A 23238-nucleotide genomic window follows, 5' to 3' on the forward strand; every position below is an offset into this window, starting at 1 on the left:
TGTGGCGCTGGCGTTCGGCGCGTAACCGAGATCAGTTATTGAGCACATACAAATTGAGCATGTAAAAAGCGCCATCATCTAAATACACAAGGTGCGAGGGACTCAAAACAGACTTATATGAAGCATATGCGCCATACATCGCATAAGTATGTGTTTTGTATTATGAAAACGGCGTCACACCAACACCATTTCACCTGCTCAATGAATATGTCGCACAATCACAGTTATACACTCACACACGCATGCATAGATGTTTTGCCAGCCATGCATGACTTACATGTGCGTTTGTATTTCCGCCGACAAGGCAACTAAGCAAATCACGCAGAAAAAAAGCAAGAACGCCAACGCCAACAGGAGCAACGTGTAAGAAAAAGGTAGTAGAATAACGACAGCTTAGCAAAAAAAAATTGCTGTCAGCAAACGGTGTGCAGAAAAAATTTCTAAAACGACAGTAAAACAAACCAAACTAGCAAACTCGTTGATGACGCGCCAGCAAACACGGCATTGAGCGACGGTCTGGCGCCTTTTATCGCCGTGTTACGAAGGATGCGCCGCCATCGCTCCAGCTTCACTCGTTCACTACATGTATAAATATATATATATGTATATATAGACACCGCGCGCTCCACCCCTTCTTCCCCACTAAATGCGGTGTGGCGCGGAGACGCATCATGCCGCAGACTGCGTGGGCGTATATGCACGTAATTTTCTGTATGTATGTATGCATGTGCATATATATCAATCTGTGTTTATGTATGTATGCGTCACTCTAAAAAAGTAAGTATAACTTAATTTTACTTTTTGCTAAACTTTTTCTTGGCGTCACTGCCAATAGTTGCGTCGGCATCCTTTTTGCACGTTTGCACACCCCTTTATGCCAACTACCTTCTTTACTACCCCCGTACTCCACTTTACCCCTCCTTTTTTGATGTCACGGTTGCCGTGCTCAATTTTTGTTTGTTGCCCAGGTCGTCATGGGGTTGTGCTAATGGTTTAGCCTTTGGGTTTTAGTTTACTTTGGTTTTCCAAAAAATTTTTACACACACACATTTTTTGCGGTTATATCCTTTTCACTTAATATAATCATATTTATTTAAATGCTTAAGTGCCAATCTCACATACATAAATATATAAGCGCCGTTAGTTGCGGTTGTGTGTGAGTTTGTGGGGCAATTTTCGACTTGTGACTTTGGGGAAGTTCGTAGAAATTGAAAAGTGGGTAATGTAATGGATTTGCTGCGTGTTAAAGCTTTAAGTGTCAGGCTGAAACAATGCTGTGAGTGATAGGGAAGGTCAGTTTGTAATGAGGTTGCTGATGTTGTTAAGACTTTGGGACGACAAGGAAAGAAATGTTGTAAAATTTTGTTGCTAAAGATTTCTTTCAAACCGAATTTAACAAAAAAATATATTTCTTCTTTTTCAAATTAATTTTTTAGGCTATTCCCTTGAAAATTGCGCCTCCAATTTCAAATCGATACCTCGAATAGTTTCTGAGTTACAAGCTTCAACGCCGAGTAAACTTTAAAACTAAATCTTTCAAATTTGCTTGAGACATTACTAGAAGATATATCATACGATCACAAATTAAACTTTTCAATGCAATTCTTTCTGCATTTTTTGTATATGTAATGGATGTAGTGCTCCGGGTTTTCGGTCTAATTATAAACCAAAATGTAGGATAAACTAAAATACGCCGCAATTTTTTTCGACCGAAAGTCGGCAATATCTTCTCGAGAATTTTTTTTTTATAAACAACCTGTTTTTAGCGCCATCAGAGATCACGTATAACCTGAAAAAATATTAAATTTTTGTCTTCAAAAAGTGTGGAAGTAGAAAAGTTTGTAATCCTCAAAAATAGGCATTTTTTTTAATAATAAGTACTGCTCTGCTGTATTCCTTGATGTCCACCAAGCATTGGACAAAGTCTGTTACCGGATTTATTATTCAAACTAAAAGAAAAACTACCAATGCCTCATTATTTGCTGCTAAAATCTTACTTGCACAATTGGACGATCCACGTTTGATGCTGTGATGCTGAATCGGATTTGAGACCGGCTCGTGCGCCAACGGGGTATACTCGCCCCTGTGCTCAACATTCTTTATACAGCAAACCTTTCAGTGGTCAACACTGACTCCACAATGACGGCAACCTATGCTGATCATACCGCACTGAAGCATCTAGTGGCAACCCTAGTACTGCTTTCATAAAACTGCGGATATAACTGAATGCTCTAAAATCGTGGCCAAATGGAACATTGGTGTTACAAAAATTTCCCTCAAGTGACTTTATATGGTCAGTTGTTAACAACAAACACTTACCGAAACTGTTTTGGGATTTACAATTGATAAGAGGCGCACTTGGAAAGATCACGTAAAAATAAAAGGAAGTCAGCTAAGATTGTATTTGACGCGGCTATACTGGCTCCTTAGGCTAAGATCCCGCCTTTGTCTAAAGAATTAGTTGCTAATTTATAAGGTAATACTTAGGCCGATCTGGACGTATGACATTCAAATCTGGGGTGGTGCAGCGAATTTAAATTTAAAAGTAATTCAAACTTTTCAAACTAAAGTTCTGCGCACCATAGTGGGGGCTCCTTTCTATGTGAGAAACGATGTCAGGCATCTTAAGTTGTTTACTGTAAAGGAAACAATCGAATCGAATTTAACGTTACCTCTGCCGTTTGGAGATTCATAATGCATTAATAGGTGGACCTTGTATGATTGTTAAGGTTTTGAAGTTTTGCTTCGGAATTATATTTTTAAGGTTGTGTTGTATTAAAGAATGTTTTCAAAGTGTCAGGGCTTTTAATTGAACTTTACAGACGTCAATATATATGTGAGTACAAACAACTAATGGCGAAGGGAATTCATCATTGATTATAATGACGATTTAAAAAAAAATTGCATGTTAATGCAGAAAAAAAGCAAGCAAGTGAAATTTGACATAAAAGAGTATGCGGATAGCTCATTAAAGTAGTATATTTTTGCCTTTCTTCAAGGCATCGATCCTTTGTTTAACTGAGTATAGAGTAGTTTTATGTGAATTTGTTTATTGTGAATGGCTCAAGTGAGATATAACTATTAAAATAACATAAAAAATTGTTGTTATAAAACAGTCAAAAGAATAGAATACGCAAGTGATAAAGTAAATTTGTTCATTTCTTTAAATTTGTAAATAAAAACTCGAATCAAACTGAAATTGTTTATAAAAAACAAGGCAATTAGACCGAAGACCAAATATATTATATAATTTTCGACAGTTATTTTTCGGCGACAGACAGTCTGTTTGAACAGCTTTACAATATGCGCAGTTCACGGCTCCCGTATGAAGTGAATGTAAAACAGCTATGGACAGACTACTTCTTGTACAGAGTTCAGAAGTTTGGCATCCAAGCTATGAGGTTTACTCAGAAGATAACGTCGGCAAAGCCTATCAGGTAAACGTATATGGTATATAAAGGGTCAGTGATGGAGAGCTGACTCGATTCAGCCATTGCCATCTGTCTGCCTGAAAACCGAAAATATCAAATATTATTCTCAAATTTCGCACACGCATTTTTCTCATCAAAAAGCTGCTCATGCTCAGAATAGCCGATATAAACTACTATAGCAGGTGGCTGTCATACAAACTGAATGAACGGAATCAAGTTTATGAAAGTGATTCCTTTTTATTGGTGAAAGGATTTACAGCTGCAGTGCCACCGAGTTAGTTTTTGTTTGTTTGTATAATTCTTGAAAAAAACTTAATTATACTATTGTTAACTAGAAATGCTTAATTCACAGAATTATTAAACATTTTACTGCACATATGAGAATTTTTGTTTAAATTTATAAAAGAAAGTATGACTTTTTTATTATATATTATATTATATTATATTATGTTATGTTATATACTTATTGTCTATATCAATTCATGGCATTTTGACCTCCATTCACACATAAATATATATATACATATATATATATACATATATATATATATATATATATGTATACCCAAACGCACGAATATTTAACTAAACATTTAACTTCGTTGTAATTAAACAAAAATATTTGGTGCCAAATTTATTAATCAAACTATGCGCGCTCAAATCTTTCTACACATATGCCGCTTAAACGTAAATATGTATGCTTAAATATGTGTATATGCCGTCACCCGCATCTATCAAAACTTGTGATGACATCACAATTTGCCAAACAATCAACACACGCAGATCGCCGTAAGCCAAACGTGCGCTACGGATAAGCGCTTACATATGTCTTATTAAGTGAACACACGAGTAAGCGTCTACAAACATACAAACGCGTGTATGCAAATGACTTTCCGTATACATGCGCGTATTGCTGCAAACATTTCTGGTTAAACGTGAGCGCGTTAATATTGCGTATGGCCATAATCAAGCAGCAGAAAAAGCAGAATTGTGCGCGCATTAATAGGCCACAAACGCGCGCAATATTCTAGGAAATTCCCCAAAACCAAATCAAATTTGTTGTTGTACAGCATTCGGCGCTGAAATAATTCAACGCGATTTCTAAGCGCCCTTGAAGCGCAATCGGCCTAAAAGAGTTTTAATATATACTTGCACATGAGCATACATATGTGCGTATATGTATGTACATGCACACCTTATTGAAATATACATACATACATACAACTTTGCCAACAGCTGTCTACAAATACCGCCTGTATGTATGTAAGTAGGCATGTGTGGCTCGCACAAATTACCGCCTCGTCTATTAGTTGCTCATACGCCCTCGCACACGCATCACATACATACACATCGCACGCATTGTTGCCAAGCATTTGAATGCTGGCTAGTTACACGCGCGCAAACAAATTATTGGCCTTTTCGCGTTCGCAATCGCGCTGAACAAACAGATCAGCCGACGGAAAAATGTGCACAAAACACACACACACGCAGACATAGAGACATGCAGGGTGTATGTGGCATATTTATGTGAGCATGTGGACATGTGTGCAATGTAAATAGCTGAGAATTTGTAGAGTAATAAATATAATTGACATGCTTATGCGTACTAGGCTACTAGGCAATGTAGCCGTTATATGCCACACGCTTCATTGCCCCGCAACGCTACACTCGCATGTATGCATACGTGTGCCTATCAATGTCAAGCGACCGGTAGTTAAGCGAACGCAAAAAAAACCGAAAAAAATCATGGATTTGGTTGCTGTGGTGGGCGTGTAATCTTACACATGCATATATTTATTTGTGCGCTTGAGTGATTTGTAGTGAAAAATTCCATACAAATAGATATGTGGCAAGTTTCGCCTGTCGTGTTGTGTATTGTATAAGCGTATGTGTTTGAAAAGTAAGCGAATTTGATATGCGCAGGGTTTGTAAGCAAGTCAGTTGACAGGATAATAGCAGCCGACTAGAATAATCACACATATATACAACAAGAAATATGTCTACTAAGAAATATTTGGACAAACTATTGTGAAGTAAAGCAAAATTTGCCGAGTTGCTTGTATATGTGTGTATCTGCCTGCGTCTTTCGGCAGCTGGTGGCAAGCAGAGACGCTGCCAGTGAATGTTTTCCAAATAATTCCTTCTACAATTAGAGCAATGATACAGGAAACCGGAAAGCCAGTGAATTATACTCAAACTCATGCTTGTACTTTTTTTTTGCATTTTTTTGTGTGTATATGTACTTGCATGTGTGTGCATGTGCGGCATGAATAAAGCGGAAATCTCAAAGTGCAGAAAAATTTTTTTTATAAATCTTTCAGCGACGCTGTAACTGTTACTCAGCTTCAGCTACAGTCACTTACATACAAGCACACACATATTTGTCGTTGGAGAAAGGCGCTGCAAAGGCATGAATGAAATTTGTGATATCTCAATTGCAAGTTTTACATATATATCTATATATTCACATATTTATATATACACTCATTAAAGTATATTTTTGTAAAATTTGCATGAATAAGCCTACATGCGCTCACGGTTTAAGCCGCGCGGCTGTGAGTCAGCTGTAAACCGCAAAAATCATCGCCGTCGGCTTTCAGCGCGATAAAGCCGAAAAAAAACTTTCTTATAAATAGTGGCACCCATTTATATCCAAATCTGCACAATTTTATACATATAGCACTTATATATACAGACATCACCCTTGCTAAAATCACAGACGCCACCAACACCACCAATCCGTTCAACAAAGCTACTGCCAGCTTCTGGGCCTTCCCCAAAAAGTGTTTGCGATAGTTTTCCCACTTTCTTTGGGCGATGCCTTGGCGCTGCCTTTTAATGCCATTAACTTAATTTGTTTGCTTTGCTGCTCTGTAATTCGCTAATTTATTGAAATGACTTTATGGGCCTATTTAAATCTGCATAAAATATATTTATATGGATTACTTACTACACGAAAAGTAAGTAGAGGCGGTCGCCAACGACGTCTAAGGGCTAAGCGCTCTACTCACATTTGGATTTCTACTATATTTAATATAACCAAGAAGCCTGTTGGCCATGCCCACCCACAATAAATGACTACTATATAGATATTTCTTAAGAACGATATCGGATGTTAAAAGAGTGTGGAATGGCGTGGGCAGCGTGCGCTTGGTAACCAACTGTCATATTAATATTTAGTGCGCGTGACATTATTAGCTCGAAATTATGCCAAGCGCAAATAGCAAAGGAAAAGTGAAAGTAGTTAGTTAATGTATGTGCAACTTAAAGTGGCAGGCATTTGATGGGCTTGTGTTGAAATATTTATAAATAATATAAATTTCCAATTTTCTATGAAATTTTTATTATTTATCAGCATATTTGATGTTTTTAAAAATATTTCATCATTTCACAGCTGCTCTTAATATTTCCTCAAAAATTTATCACTCAAACTTTTCCAATAATTATGTGCATTTATTTCGCCATCGCGCACCTGCCATCGTTTATCATTATCTAAATTTGATTCTCTCAATTTTTGTGCTATTTTAAAGTGCTTTGTCTGGAATTAGCGGGCAATTTGTATGCGCTTGCATATTACTGTCCCTGCTGCCTAGCAGCGGCATTGTTTGTCTTGTGTTTTACCGATAAAATCCGATAAAATAAAATAGCCAGCTATTTTCAATTGTATTATGGCATATTCTTGCTATAATGCTTACATTTTATCTGCTGTTTTATTTTAGCCGGCACTTCGCTTGAACACATTGAGCCTATTAGCGCAGTGACCAGCTAAAGACACTTGGATGTGCTTATCTCTTCATGAAAATAAAATACCTGGCATTAGCACAAAATAATCGAAAATATATTTGGATATTCAAAATTGTAAGTGGCAAATATGAGAGACTTATTAGCTTTGTTTTTCTATGAAATTATTGCGAATAAAGGACTTATTTTGGATTAATTCATAAATTGCTTACTAAATTGTAGCTAATGAGAACTGATACACATAAATATAATATTTTCTTTACTACTTTTTTTCTCAAATAATGTGACTATTTCGATTATTTAATATAATTTATAATTTAATTTTTTTTTTTATAATTTATATTTTTTTATAAAACCATGTCGAAAAAGTCTTTTCGTATTTTGTCAATAGATGTGGTTGCAGTCGTATATCTCCAGTGCTATCAATCGCATTGTATTGTAACCATATAGTATTGAAAAGGTGAGATTTTAAGCTTCATTTAACCAAAAAAATTTAATTTCCGGGAAGTTGAAAAAAAGTTACAGCTGTTCAAAAATAAGTGAACATATTGAAGAAATTCGCTATATTTTGAAATTTTTGTATAAAAAAGTGAAGAATGCCACGCAAGCCACCAATGAAATGGGTGATATTTACGGAGTCGATGTTGTATCAGTTCGTGTAGCACTAAAATGGTTCGTTCGCTTCCGTTCTGGAAATTTCGAAATTTCGATATACACTGATGGAATAATGTCTCTAGCGGAAAAATGGCAAAAAGTGGTCGGCCAAAATGGTACATATTTACTTATTTATTTATTATTATAAGTATAAAAAAAAATAAGTTAAAATGTGATTAGAAAAACGAAAAGACTTTTTCGACTACCCAATATAATAATTTGTTTTCTAATTTTTTATCTCAAAATATGGGACCATTTTGACATTGTAACATATTTGATTACAAACGTATATTTTTCTTGTAAAAAAAATAAATATATATTTCTTCATGCTGCTCTAAAACCTTTAATACGTCTGAATAAATTGAGAAAGCCGACTAAAATTAAAAAAATAAAATATATAAAGAACTCCCTTAATTATTACTGCCTAAATCTTAAAGCACTATCATGAACAATTTATAGTACTATATATAATACTATATATAATATCCCTTATTTAAATAAAAGGCATTGCTTTAGCAACGCAGATGGCAAGGCGTAAATATATACCACGTTCTAATTCTTTTGTAAATTGGTCTCACTTAAATAAAAAAAAAATGTTGCAATTTTCCTCTGAAAAAATGGCTTTCATCGCAGTTACCATAGAAAAGCCTTAGTTTCCTTTCTGCAGTATCTTTTTCCGCACTTGCTGCTTTCTCACATTCTTCTGCTTTGTGATAAGAAGTCATTAGGTATGTAGAATCGATGAAATAATGAAATTTATGTTACAGATACACATAAAAAGAATAGAAATTGTAATGTGTTGAATTTTAGCGTCATAAATATTTCTAATTTTTCAATTTATGTGTATTAGCAATATTTAAATTAAAGCAAAGGCAATTAAATTTTGAAATTCAGTATTGGCTAAGGAAGTGTTCACACAAATTGCATCTGCGTATAAAACATTTTAACGCAAACTTTTACTGTTTAAAATATACATAGTATATAATTAATGGTTGGAAGGCATGCCTCGTTCTGGATGATCCTCGACCTATTCAACTGATGAAAATATTAAAAAAGTGAAAGGGGTGGTGCTTGAAAATAGACAGGCAATTTTGGAGAGATAGCAAGTGAGCTCTACATCTCTCGAGATTCCGTTCGAATGATTTTGTTGGATATTTTGGGTATGAAACTCGTTCTTGCTCGACTCGTCTCGATAAAGCTGATTTTTTTTCACAAGGAGTAACTTAAGCAGGTCTATTGATCATGTGATTTCCGATCCCACATTCATGGAGAGTATTATAACTGGCGGTGAGATATATGTAGGTTTAGGAGTCTGACATGGAAACAAGTCAACAGTAATTGGAATGGAGGGGAAAAAACGAGCCGAAAGCAAAAAAAAAATATACCAAAGTCGCTGAAAAATCAAGGCGATGTTCTTTGGTTTTTTCAATATTCGTGATTTGGTGGATCATGATTTTGTTCCGGAGGGCCAGACGGTCAATACGGTGTTCTATTTGGCGATACTAAGGCGTTTGCGTGAGGACTTCTGTCGAAAACGGGCGGAATCGTGGAAAAACCATTCATGGATTTTACACGATGATTATGCACCATCGCATCGAGCCACGATTGTGACCAAATTAAAGCCAAAAACTCAATGAATACCAACGATCAAACACCGCATTCACCAGATTTGACTTCGTGTGAGTTTTTTTGATCCTCAAATTAAAATTACCGCTCCATAAAAACCGTTTTCAGTCGATCGAAGAAGTAAAACAAAATTCGCTGAGGGAACTGATCCCAAAAAGTGCTTATGAAAAGTGTTTCGAGGACTAGAAAAAAACGTTAGGTGTATTACATCTGGTGGGGATTATTTTGAAGGCGATAAAATAAATATTGATGAATAATTAATATATGTGCAGAGGATCACGTTCAAATCATAAAATGATTCTGCCGGTAACAGAAAGCTACTTAGCAAATTTAGCTGTATAAAATTAGTTTTTGGAAGTCCCTATTAACGACATTTGTTCTAGATGCTCCCCTTAGCCAAGAAAGCGTGTGCGAATAAAAATTTGTGTCACCACGCCGGCAATATCTACGTGCAACCAACACAAACTCACGAACCACGAGTACACATTATGTCTTTACATACATATGTGTATGTAATATATATAGCATATTCCGTAGATATGATTATCGGATATAACCCAGCAACACATGACATATTTCTTCAAAAAGAAGCACAAGCACACGCACATACATAAATAGTTGACTAAAAATAGACCGAAGGAGATAATTAGCGCTCAACAGTCAGCCAACAGCTGATAAAAGCATGAAATACACATGAAAAAATACAAAATTACTAACGAATATTAAAGTTAAATATTGAAAAGTAAAAGCAAAAACAAAAATTAAAATTATGATTTGTACAAAAAATTAAGAAAATTGTGTGAAATAATAAAAACAACAAAAAAAAATTACACCGTAAATAATTACTAACTAAAACTGTAATCTACGCAGAAAATGAATGGTTACAACAAAAAATAAGCTTTATGCTAAACCCGAAAAATTTCCCTCAACTTATCTAAAAACAGTTTAATGGCACATAATAATAATTATCGCATTTCGATTAAGTTCAAGCAGAGGCCATTCACATAGCAGTCAACCAAACAGACGGGCAATCAGCGCTTCAACATTGTTGCTTTAATACACATATTTGTATGTGTGTGTAGAGCAACATTTGTTAGTATGTGCTGTGTACTATTTTTAGTATGCGTGTTTGTGTGTGCGCGTTGTCTGATAAGCCAGTCAGTTAGTCGGCAGTAGGCTCTGCGTATCACGACACGTCTGTATCTGTTGTTGTTGTTGTGGGCGACTCGGCGATGATAGGTAAGCGCCACGCGAAAGCTTCGCAAAGCGGTGGTGTAGCATGAGAGGCAGGCGGCTGCAAATATGTATGTATATGTGCGTACGTGTAATCTATGTACATATGTATGTATAATAGTGATATGCAAAAGTTAACTACTATGGTATTGAGGTCAATTATGCGGCACTAGGAGGTACTCGTATAATATTTTAATAAACATTTTATTCGTTTATAGTTGTTGTATGTCTCAATTAGTGCGTTAAAAGCCCGAGAGTTATCAGTGAAATGATAGCAAAGGCGATAAGCGTTTGAATTATTTTGAGTAATTTTTTAAGAAGCGAATTTGAGTTGTATAGCAATGCTATAAATAAATTGTAAGCTAAATTAAATTTAATATGAAAAGTTTTTTTGTTAATTTTAAGATTTTGAGATATTTGAGTATAAGGCTGTCAACGCCATTTGGCGTTTTTGGTTAGTGATTGACCAAAAAGTGTAAAATATGAGCTATTTTTATTTCTGAACGCCAAAATGTAGGCAACTTTACAAGAACAAAATTTTTTTTAGCATAATTTTAGGCTCTCAGTTTACGAATGCACAAAAATTAATATTAATATATGAGAATAGTAATAAATGAGTCCCACTAACTAGGAAAACCACATTTTGTTGAAATATCATTTACCCAACGAATCTAAAGTACAATTTCCGTATACTTTTTTGTCACAATGTTTACTATATTAATATTATATATACAAATTCCCCAGTCCTTTTCACTTCGTTTTAAGCAATTGCTGCTAAAAGTTGGCTTGTGCAGCTTAGTTTGATTTCTAAACGCCTAAATGTAGGCAACTTGAGTTCAATTTTATTTGTGTAGCATACTTTTCGGCTATCGGGATATGACCTCGCGATAACTTATATGGTCTATGGTCACTATATTAAATTAACGTAAAAAAAATTAGACAACTTTGCTCACGCCGAGAAGATAAACATTCATTTAGTATAGGTTTAGGCTGTTGAGCACCCAGGTGTAACGCTACATGCACATTTCTGTTAATTATATGTATAACCAGATACTATTTTTCAGGCAAATTTCTTTTACTGTGAGTTAAAAAATTATATTTAGCAAAGTTTTAGGCTGCTGGACTCATTAAGTTACTTACAGCCTTTAAAATATTTTGCATAAAAATTGCAAAATATTAATAAAAATATAAATAGTAATTTCAGTTTATAAGATAATTAGATATTATTTTTCAGGTAACTTTTGCTAATATGAATTTAAATAATATATTTAGTATACTTTTAGGCTCATTCACTTTTCTAAAGCCTTTAAAATATATTATGCTTTAAATGCATAAAACTCGCGAATTTTTCGGAACATTAATTTAAGTTATTTTCAAAGGAAACTATTTAAACAAGAGAAGAAGAACAAAGGTTAGAACGGATGTTTAAAATTTTGCACTTACGAGTAGTAAGTTAGGATGCAGATAATTTTAAATAATTTTGAATGGAATATTACTCATTATTATTGAGTTTTATCTAATCATTTTTAACCTAATTTTTAAAAAAACTAATAAAATTCTGTCAATGTCAATGAAAACAATAATTTTTTTGTAGTGCCAGGCCACTAATTACAGTTACTGCCACTTTGACGCCTTGCACTGTATGGCGTGCTATGGAATGCATGCGTGCTTAAGGCATACCGCAATTTAAATATTTAGTGGTCAAACACCTTCAAAAGTCTAATTTTAGAACATAACTTGCAGGAAAATCAATAAACTACAAACTGGTTTGCAAATATAAAATAAAACAAAAAAACAAAAATTTAAAATAATTATATGCTGCCTAGAAAACAATGTGCTCAAGTTGAAAATGGAATTTTCCAGCCACTCATTTATATTTGAAATATATACATACATATGTATATACATATGTATGAATGAGTTTTCACGACAAGGTAGCTGCAGTCACACACAAGCATATTCTTGTGTTATTAGTATTTTTTTGTGTATTTGTTGTATTTCTATCTAATCTCATTGAAAAAATCATGCCAACCGCCAAGTGAACAGCTGCAATATTTCTCAGCAATGGACAACTGGCGGACCAGACCGGGCCGCTAACCTCGGCTAAATGCGCGCTGCGCAAAAATGATAAAAAATACAGTAATATAAAACAAATGCGGTGACATTCTTTATATTTATACATTATTTGTCGGTTGAATGAAATGGCAATAGAAAAAATCGCTGCAAAAATAAAACGCATTTAGATTCGAAATAAAGATACACGTCAATTTTAAATCAGATGCTTTGTCAGCGTAAGCTCAGAGGTTGTGGGCGAGCGCTTTAATAACGGTGCAAATGAATACTTGAATGGGAGTGCTTTTGTTGAAAATGAATTTAAAGTGTGGAGTTTGGTTATAGAAGTGAATGAATTTGCAAAAATTTTTATCAAATAATATAAATAAATGTTAATAGAAAATATACATTTAAATTCATATTTTTTATGAAGTATTTTTTTGTATTATTATTTTTTCTCTATTTTTCCTTCCTATTCACAATTTTTGATTGAGTTTCCCGAAAATTCTCTAAATATATTTTTATAAGATATGTAAGCCTTAAGCATTAAAGTGTAACATACCTACCCACACTATATTATATCTGAATTACATTAATCGCTAAGTTTGCAGAAATTGCATTATTTATTTCTCGCTCAAGCATTTTTCTCGCTGTAATCAGTTTAGACCTGTGCTGCGCATTCATTGAACTTGTAATTGGATGCGCGTGCGAGCGCGCTTTTCTATCCGCTACTTCAGCAAAAATACATATTTAGCTTTTCTATAAAATAAATAAATAAATGTGAGGCTAGTATTTTGGTTATTAAACTCGGTTGAAATTATTTATTAATGTCGAAAACTGCTTTTGTAGCAAATTTTCAATAAATATTGACTTTAGCGAGTTAAGCAGCAGACTTTTGCTGACATTGACAATGCAAAAAGTTGAACTTGAGCACTTCCTGCTTGATATTTTTGAAGTGATGTTCCCTTACACCTGTGAGTAATGTGTTAATGACCTAATGTATTTGGAGCAAGCATTTATTTTGTGGATTAGGGATAGTAAAAATTATTCGATTGAAATGTTAGATATATACGAATTTCTCTATATGAAATATACTTATGTAATTTCTCATTGATTTTGAAGGTAACTTAACCTTGTATTTTTCTCAAAGAAACAAAATTTCACAACTCGAGCGTTACTGGTTATCTATAGTCGAATATTATTCAGGAGACTGGGTTAGGTTAGGGTAGTTGGCTGTCTTTTGTGAGGCCATATAACAGAAGACCTTCTGTGTTCGAACTTATAAAATAGCAAAACGCTTAGTAGCCAAGTAGCTCGGTGGGATTTCTCAAGGCTTTTCATAAAGGAAGTATTGAGTTGTTTCCACCTCATCTTCTTCCGATCGACCTTGAGCCAAAAGGCTTTTGCGACAGCACATGCACCGATGTTGGCCCAATGCTGGCCCAGCTTCTGCGAATCCCAGCCATTTAGTAGTAGAACACAAGAAGATGCGAGAGCACTGACCCGCTCCCATTGCACCTATAGCCTTTCTACGGTGTCTTATCTTGTTAGTTCATCAACTTTGCAGTTTCCTGCGATTGCGTTATGGCCTGGTCTATCATAAAGTCTTATCACAAAGTCTTACCAAAAAGTCTTATCACAAAGTCTTTTTACAAAGTCACTCGATGCTATTGATAGCGAGGTTAGGCACTCTATGACCATCCCTGAATGCACTGTTGATGAGTTCAATGCTAGTATCGCTGCTCTGCTATCCAAATGGTAGACCACTTCTCTGAAGGAGACTGCACTCCGGAGCAGTAAATCCACTGCAACCTTAATGGCTGCAAAGTCGGCTTGGAAGACACTACAATAGTCAGGAAGTCTGAAGCTGGAGTTGATAGAGAGCTACTGACAGTAAACCCCTCCACCAACCTTCCCCCCAAGTTTTGACCCATCCGTAAAGAAGCTCACCGACCCTCTTCATCAACAGCTTCTTCCCACCCACAACTCCCTCGCCGATATATGGGTAGAGAAGAATTTTAGTGACTTCTTAAAAGCTCTTTTCAATAATACAAAGTAAGAATATAGTAGTTCCAAAGTAAGTAGTCCTTTTAGAGTCGAATTTGGTTACATTTCCATACAGGTTAGATTAGAATACATACACTGGTTGGCTGCCGTGCCTGTTCTCTGTAATGCCAGATGGAGGTTCATTATTCGTTCCAGTTGAAATTTACGTCGTGCAATACATCAGGACGCTTTTTGCCAAATTTAGTAGAGACTTTATATACACTATAATTCGGATATTTATCCAGTCTCTTGAACTATGAAGCTCCGAGTTCTAGATAAAGCCTGAGATAGGCAAAGGAGGTGTTTCAGCATCGCTCGCGTTTTTACTTGCCTTCTATTGACTATGTGGGTCATCGTCAATAATCCCCATACAACTCACATGTGATGGCAGTAAGTTGTGATCTGTGACTAGGCCGGCAGCCGTCCTGCAGTCCTTACGAGACCGCGTGCTAGAAAGCCTGCATGTCGTCTTTTCATATAACGCTTAATCCGCCTTTACTCCAAAACCATGGATTTCATTAAAATAACAATAAATAATAAATTCATTGAATCCAAATCTAAACGAAACACCAAAGATATGATATTCACTTGTTGCATTCTCCATTCTTTAACATCCAAATAGCTACAATCAATGCAAATGCGGAGCCAAAAAACCACGAAGCCATTTAATAACGCTTCACATAAATCTAAATATGAAAAGCTCGCATTCCTTATCACACGCCATTTAACAACCACAAATTGACACAAGAAATGCACAAGAAATACAAAATATAAACATTCAACAAGAATTGCAAGGAAGAAAACAAGAAGAAGAGGAAGAAAAGAAAAGCCAGAAATAATAGAATGCAGTAAATGAGCACAATTTGAATTAAATGCTGACAACTGGCAAGCAAACTGCGCGCTCAACTAGACAAGTGCACTCGCACGAAGGACATAAAAAAGGATATTCATGTGGCAAGTGTCATATTGATTGTGTTGCCACAAACTTGTCCGACTAATACACACACACATGTATAATCTATATTTGTATATTGCGTGGCCATTGCTGTTGTTTGTGCTGCAAATATCTTCCGGCGCTCGTTTGTTGGTCATTTGCTTGCAGAGGAGACGAACAAGCGCTTGCAAAAATTATATGCCAAAAGGAGATCATCATATACATATACATACATTTGTACATACATACATATATACTGGTGGATATTAAATACTAAAGCGTGCAGAACAAGTTGAATAATACCACTACCGCTGCATGCAAGTATATGTGGACTCGTTTGATGTTCGGCTAAAGACGCTCGCGCAAATGTATGCTATTGGCTTTAAGTGCATTGCCCCAAAAACTATACATTGTAGTACATTTGCAGAAGAATTGGCGTAATGTAAGAGTGACATAAATGTGGCAGCGACTAAACTGAGCCAAGTTCAGTTCAATAGTTGACAAGAGGGGGCATCTCCGCACAATAATTTAAGTCATCAAAGTGGATTTGTAAGTCCATTGAAAAAGTTTTCTGCATTGAATGGAAATGGCGTCGTCGTCTAACCAGCGATGGTCAAACAATCAACACTTCCACGCACACACATGTGTAAGTTTGCTGTTGGTGGACAACGCAATGGATTCACTTGTCTGGTTTGCAGACGATTATGTGGATAAGCGCTTGTCATCGAATAAATACTCATAAATGCTTTGGAGGAATTAGTGGAAAATGCGCATTGCACACATAAGTACATACAAGTACATAGAAATTATTTTGTATATGTATATAAATGTACCCTGCAGAGATTGAAACTAGTTTATAACTGGTTCAGGACTAGCGTGGTATGTTATAGTTCCAGCTTTCACGTTCTTTCTTATGCTAGAAATTATTGGCGAGTTTTAAGAATTTCAGCTTTTTTTCTACGCCCAAGTTCTACGTTAAGGTTTTAACTAAAACACGTATTTTTCACCTTAGATGATCCGGTAAGAAGTTGTCCTGCCAACGCTCCTTTTTTCGGAGGGGTCAACGGAAACGGCGTCTCAATGGCCGACTTTAAAACATTTTTTTCCAAAAATTTCAGAACTTCTCTGTCAATAGCGTATTTTTTTAGAAATAAAAAGTTCTAATAAAATATTTAATTGTTTATATGAAAAAAAAAATTTTGGAAAAATGCTGTTTGCCTTAAGTTGTCACTATCTTACTAGCGAAAGCTAGGTTTACTTCCCTGATGACTTTTTTATACTCTCGCAACAAAGTTGCTAAGGAGAGTATTATAGTTTTGTCCACATAACGGTTGTTTGTAAGTCCTAAAACTAAAAGAGTCAGATATAGGGTTATATATACCAGAGTGATCAGGGTGACGAGTAGAGTTGAAATCCGGATGTCTGTCTGTCCGTCCGTCTGTCCGTCCGTCTGTCCGTCCGTGCAAGCTGTAACTTGAGTAAAAATTGAGATATCATGATGAAACTTGGTACACGCATTTCTTGGCTCCATAAGAAGTTCGAAGATAGGCAAAATCGGCCCACTACCACGCCCACAAAATGGCGAAAACCGAAAACCTATAAAGTGTCATAACTAAGCCATAAATAAAGATATTAAAGTGAAATTTGGCCCAAGGGTCGCATTAGGGAGGGGCATATTTGGACGTAATTTTTTTGGAAAAGTGGGCGTGGCCCCGCCCCCTACTAAGTTTTTTGTACATATCTCAGAAACTACTATAGCTAAGTCAACCAAACTCTACAGAGTCGTTTTCTTCAGGCATTTCTATATACAGTTCAAAAATGGAAGAAATCGGATAATAACCACGCCCACCTCCCATACAAAGGTTATGTTGAAAATCACTAAAAGTGTGTTAACCGACTAACAAAAAACGTCAGAAACACTAAATTGTACGGAAGAAATGGCAAAAGGAAGCTGCACCCAGGATTTTTTTAAGAATTGAAAATGGGCGTGGCGTCGCCCACTTATGGACCAAAAACCATATCTCAGGAACTACTAGACCGATTTCAATGAAATTCGGTATATAATAATTTCTTAACACCCTGATGACATGTACGAAATATGGGTGAAATTGGTTCACAACCACGCCTTCTTCCAATATAACGCTATTTTGAATTCCATCTCATGCCTTCTCTGTATAATATATATATTAGGAACCAATGATGATAGCGGAATAAAACTTTACACAAATACAGTATTTGAAAAATATGTAAATGACGGATAATGAAATCTCGATTATCACTTTATCATGCGAGAGTATAAAATGTTCGGTGACACACGAACTTAGCCCTTCCTTACTTGTTTTAGATTCGTATTAATGCGGTCAGCTCATATCACTCTAGCTCATATTTAAAAATTAGTTAGAGATAAACATTTATATATTCACTGTATCCACTTATAGGCAACCCAAATTTGAATCGTGTTTGAGAAATTGTTTAATTTTGACCAAGTTCACTTAAATATTTGTACTTCGAAGCTTCAAATATCAAAAGAAGGGGCTTATACGAAAAATTATTAACAAGCTTGCAAGCGAAAATAAATTAAATTTAAATATTTCTGTAAAGTATTTTTTTACATGTACTTACATATGAATGGAATGACCTTTTTTCCTATTGGGTATGCATGATTATTCAATGTAACTTGTAATTGCATCATATTAAGACATTCTCAATCTTTAATTCAGTAGGAAAAATTTTTATATGTAAGTACTATTGGCACACTTTTTTCCTCTCGCTCGGCAGTCGCTTATAAAGGGAGAGTTGATTAATTGTATACTGAGGCCACACAGGCAAGTCTTCGGCATATAACATATACCCCAACATACACATATGTATGTATGTAGTTGCGCCTGGGCTATGACAAGTAATGATGATTTTCTCTGTCATTGCGTATTTAGAAATTAATTTATCAAACTGTTCAATATGACGCATGTGAGCTTCCAGCAGGTCTTTAAGCTTCTTCAGCATAAAGAAATCAAATACTGAAAAACCAGTTCTTCCCAACATCTTAAGTAAAATTTATAATGCAGGTGTGAATAAAATTGCTACAAACTATTTTTATACTTTTAATTCTAACATGCAACGATAAATTTTTACACACACAAAAAATATGTATGTATACATTTTTAAAACCCTTCAACGATATTTATTACAGAAAAACAGTTTCACCACTGCAATATGAAATAGTTTTTACATTATTGTCTTTTCCGCTGCTGACAACTTCCATCCGCACACACAAATTCCCGGAATATCCGTATGTCCGCACGTAGTTATCTCGGCGGCAGGACGACATCCCTCATTACGGGGCGCCAAGGCGTCTTTGCGACGCCAATATGCGCGCATTCTCGCGATTAATCGAATTGTTTGCTGCTCGCTGCCGAGCGCTACTTTTATCTGCTATTCAGTTTTATCCCAGGCGAAGAAAAGTAATATAATAATATGTATTTATATAATGTTCGTATGTGTGTGTGTGCTACATAACTGTGCATGAGTAACCAGGAAGTTCAGTACTTTGTATGGATTGAATTCCGCAAAAGTTTTGTAACAATTTGCGCGATACTAATCTGTGCAGTTGACTACCCTCAATGCCCGCCGCATAAGCTGACAGAGCGGAGATATGTATGCGTTACATACGTACAAAGTGACATATGTTCATATGTATATGTATATATAGCGAATCTGCTATGCGGTGGGTGGTGGTGAGTTTCTTAGAATTTGCAATGCTGTAAAGCCCCGTCCAATGTTGATAACAATTTGCAAATATACCCAGTAGGGAATTGAATTGGTTTTCTTTACTCATAAGTTTAAATTTTGTTTGTCATTCTCTTACCGATTCTATTGATTTTGACGCTCTTGCAACATTTTGTAACAGAGTATAATAATTTTGTTCAACTAAGGGTTGTTTGTATCACCTAAAGCTAATGGGGATAGATTTAGGGTTACATGCAAATGATCTGGCTGGCGGTCAGTCGAACTGTCCGTGAAAATGATAACTAGATAAAATATTGAGATATAAGGGGTTTTTATTGCAGATGACCGGAATCGGTTTTTTTCAAGAGCCTTTTTTAACAGATCCCGAATGAGAAGAGTCAAGCTGTGATGTAATTTTTGTTCAGTATTATTTGGCATTTCATTATGGAAAGACTTACGTCTGAACAGCGTTTACAAATCGTTCAACTTTTTAACGAAAATTCACGTTATTTAGAGAATGTGTTTCCCGCGCTGCGCTCAACTTAAGCTCAACATTATCGGCCTGCTGAACGTACTATTCGCAACATCATCACCCTTCTTGAGAGCCAGCATTCATTATTAGATAATATTCGACCGAATAGACCACATCCATGAGGAAAATATGGTAACTGTAGCTGAGAGTATACGCGAAGACCGTGAATAGTCAATGCGGGCCGTCAGAAGTAACTCGGACTGACGTACAGAACGAGGTCTTAAATGGAAAGCGTGTAAATACAGCAAGAACTGAAACAATCTGCTCAAACGACCTGCCCGACCGACTTCGCTTCGCTATATGAACCCTTGAAAGTTCTAAGAAGATCTGACATTTTTTAGACCCACATTTTGTTCAGCGAATGAGACTCATTTCTGGCTCAATGCGTTTTGTAAACAAGCAAAATTGCGGCATTTTGGACGAAGTGAGGTTCAAGAGCTGCCATTTCATCGAGAAAAAAAATGTTCGGGCCGGTGAAATCATTGCTCCATATTTCCTCAAAAATTATGCCGATGAGAACGTAACCGTTAATGTCGACCATTATCACGCCATGATAACCGACTATTTGATTCCTGAAATTGAAGCTCGTGATCTCGGCGATATCCGGTTTCAACAAGATGGCGCCACTTCCCACACAGCGCATCCATCCATGGATTTATTGAGAGAATACTTCGGTGAGCAGATAATTTCACATTTTGGTCCGGTCAATTGGCCACCAAGATCGTCTGATATCACAACGTTAAACCTTTTCCTGTGGCAATAAGTAAAGTCGAAAGTCCATGGGCCATTTTGCTTCGATTCAGGCTTTGGAGCATAACTTCACGTGTGTCTTTCACCAGTTACCTGTCGAAATGCTCGAAAGAGTCATCGAAAATTGGACTCAATGGATGGATCATCTGATGAGAAGCCACAGTTAATATTTGAAAGAAAAAAATAAATTTGAAAGAAAATTCTATTCCATTAAATTTGAAGTTTCTGTGTTTTTCTTTTAAAAAAGCAGAGAACCTCGAACCACGATGGAATCATTAAATCAAAAGATAAATGCATTAGAAAAATAAAATGTTACACCCGTGATCATAGGAGAAAGTTTTATTAGAGCCGCTGTCAAAATTTGCCGACGACCTTGGCACCAAGTACATTTAAGTGACCTGCTCGACCGATTTCAACCTCATTCACACTTAGCATTCTCGTATTTGTTATATTTATATCTGTACTCTAATTGCAAATGCAATTTTATCAATTATTTCACTTAAAGCAACCAGAAAAAGTAGCAACTAGTTGGACAAGGCTGTTGTGCGGATTTCTTGGAATTGTTGTCAAGAAAGTTGGCTGCTTTTGCTATAAAAGCAGTAATCACATATTCCAGGGAAATTTCGCAAAGTTCGAAGGCCATAGAATTCATTAAACAATAAGGAATGGCTGCAAAAGAATGCACCTAGTTTGTAGAGTTGAAAACCGCATTCTCAACGCTGAAACATGTGGAGCTATAAACTATGTGAAAGAACTAGAGGAAAGTATAAATGAGAAAAGTAGCAATGACCTAGCCCAAGTTGACATTAGTTAAAGTGCTTGCTTCGCGCTTTCAAAAGCTAAAAAGAACACGTTCCACTCGCTGACCTTGAGTTAGCTATTTGGTCATTTAACTACATTTTCGTGTATGTATGTATGTATGTATGTTTTTATTATATAATTATATTTGTATTGCTGAATTTTTAGCAACATTTAATAATAAAACAACTCTGTCAATATGCAAATGCGTTGAACCCACTCTTACATAAGCGCTTGTGGAAGAGTTGTTTGAAGAATTCTATTTGTATATAAGAAATTATATTTTTTATGCATGAAATACGCGCAAAGTTGATGTCATAACTAAGAATGAATTGTCTTCATAAATAATCTAGCAAAATTAATCTACGAATTATACAACAATAAAAAGAGCATACGTGCCAGAAGCTAGTATACGTAAGAAGGTGTGTGTACTGAGCTCTAAAAAAGATACAACTTTGATATGCTATTATTATATAACATTCTTTTACTTTTTATAAGCTTAATGGCGAAAAACTGGACCAACATGATGTAGGATAATTTTGATGAACAAGAAATGAGCGCCATAAATTGGCGACAACTGAAATGAGAAAATACTTGTATATATAAAATATTTTTTTTTTTTAAATTCCAAAAACCGATCGTCGTTACGCTGCGTATACATATGTAGTCTTATAAATAATTATTTTTAAGAAAACAAAAGACACTTAAAAATCAAAATTATAGAGCGCCTAATCGCTTATCACTAACATTAATATCTTTTTAATAACGAAAGGAATGTAAGGCTGAACGCACAGTGTGCGCCAAAAGTATGGGTGGCCAACAAGCAGACTCTCTCTCGTTCACAAGAGCTGTCTGCCATTGCTCAAGATAAGTCTGTCATTAAGACGCGGCGGCCACGCCAATAAGCATACAAAGAAAAAACACTTGATATGACACACACACACACCCTTACAAGCATCATACACATGTATCCAGTTGGAGTCAACCATCTGACGGCTCACCGTGAACTCAAATAAAATATCAAAGTTTATTGATAAACTATCTGGCTGGCATAAAAGAGCGCACAACGCGGCACTAAAAGATGAAAGCCAACAATAAATGAAAGAATATCATAAAAACAACAACAACAAGAGCACAATCAAATATACAAAGATATATGGAGCGTATGACGAGTGGCACAAGTGCAAAACCGCAAGTTTAAGTGAGGGCAGTGAACAGCAGCAAGAACAAAAATAACAACAATAGCAACAAAAAAATAAGAAAACAACAACAACGTGAGCAGCCACATAAACTTGGCATATATACACGCGTATGAAGCTCGTAAAATGACAACACTTTTCAGAAAGTAGTAAATGACCAGCCGGCAGACGGACAGACAAACTGCGCGCAATACATGGCATGTGTGTGTGGCGGTGTGCGCATGTATAGTTTTGCACAATTCATGTGTGTATAAGTGTGTGTTTTCGTTTTCTTCATTCTGCGCGCTTATAAAGAATATCAAAAACACATTTTAATGTGCGACAGAAATATTTTTATGAGCCTCTCAACAGTTTAAAGAGCAACAAATACAACAACAACAGCAAGCAAACAATTGTAAATGCACATTTAAGTGCTTTTCGTCAATTTGAAACAAAATAAGAAAGAAAAAAATTATGTTTCTACTTTTGCTTGCAGTGACTGACCACAAGTAGAACAAACGAGCCGTTCGGGGGAGC

The 23238-nt window shown here is 35.7% G+C and overlaps 1 protein-coding gene across 5 annotated transcripts in view; it reads right to left on the reverse strand.

The window, feature by feature from the left end:
• The window catches only part of LOC120770540 (forkhead box protein O), a 96061-nt gene that overhangs the window by 32250 nt on the left and 40573 nt on the right, over positions 1–23238 (reverse strand). The gene's annotated exons all lie outside the window — the stretch shown is intronic.

This window comes from Bactrocera tryoni, chromosome 1 (genome assembly GCF_016617805.1).
Source record: "Bactrocera tryoni isolate S06 chromosome 1, CSIRO_BtryS06_freeze2, whole genome shotgun sequence".
NCBI lineage: Eukaryota > Metazoa > Arthropoda > Insecta > Diptera > Tephritidae > Bactrocera > Bactrocera tryoni.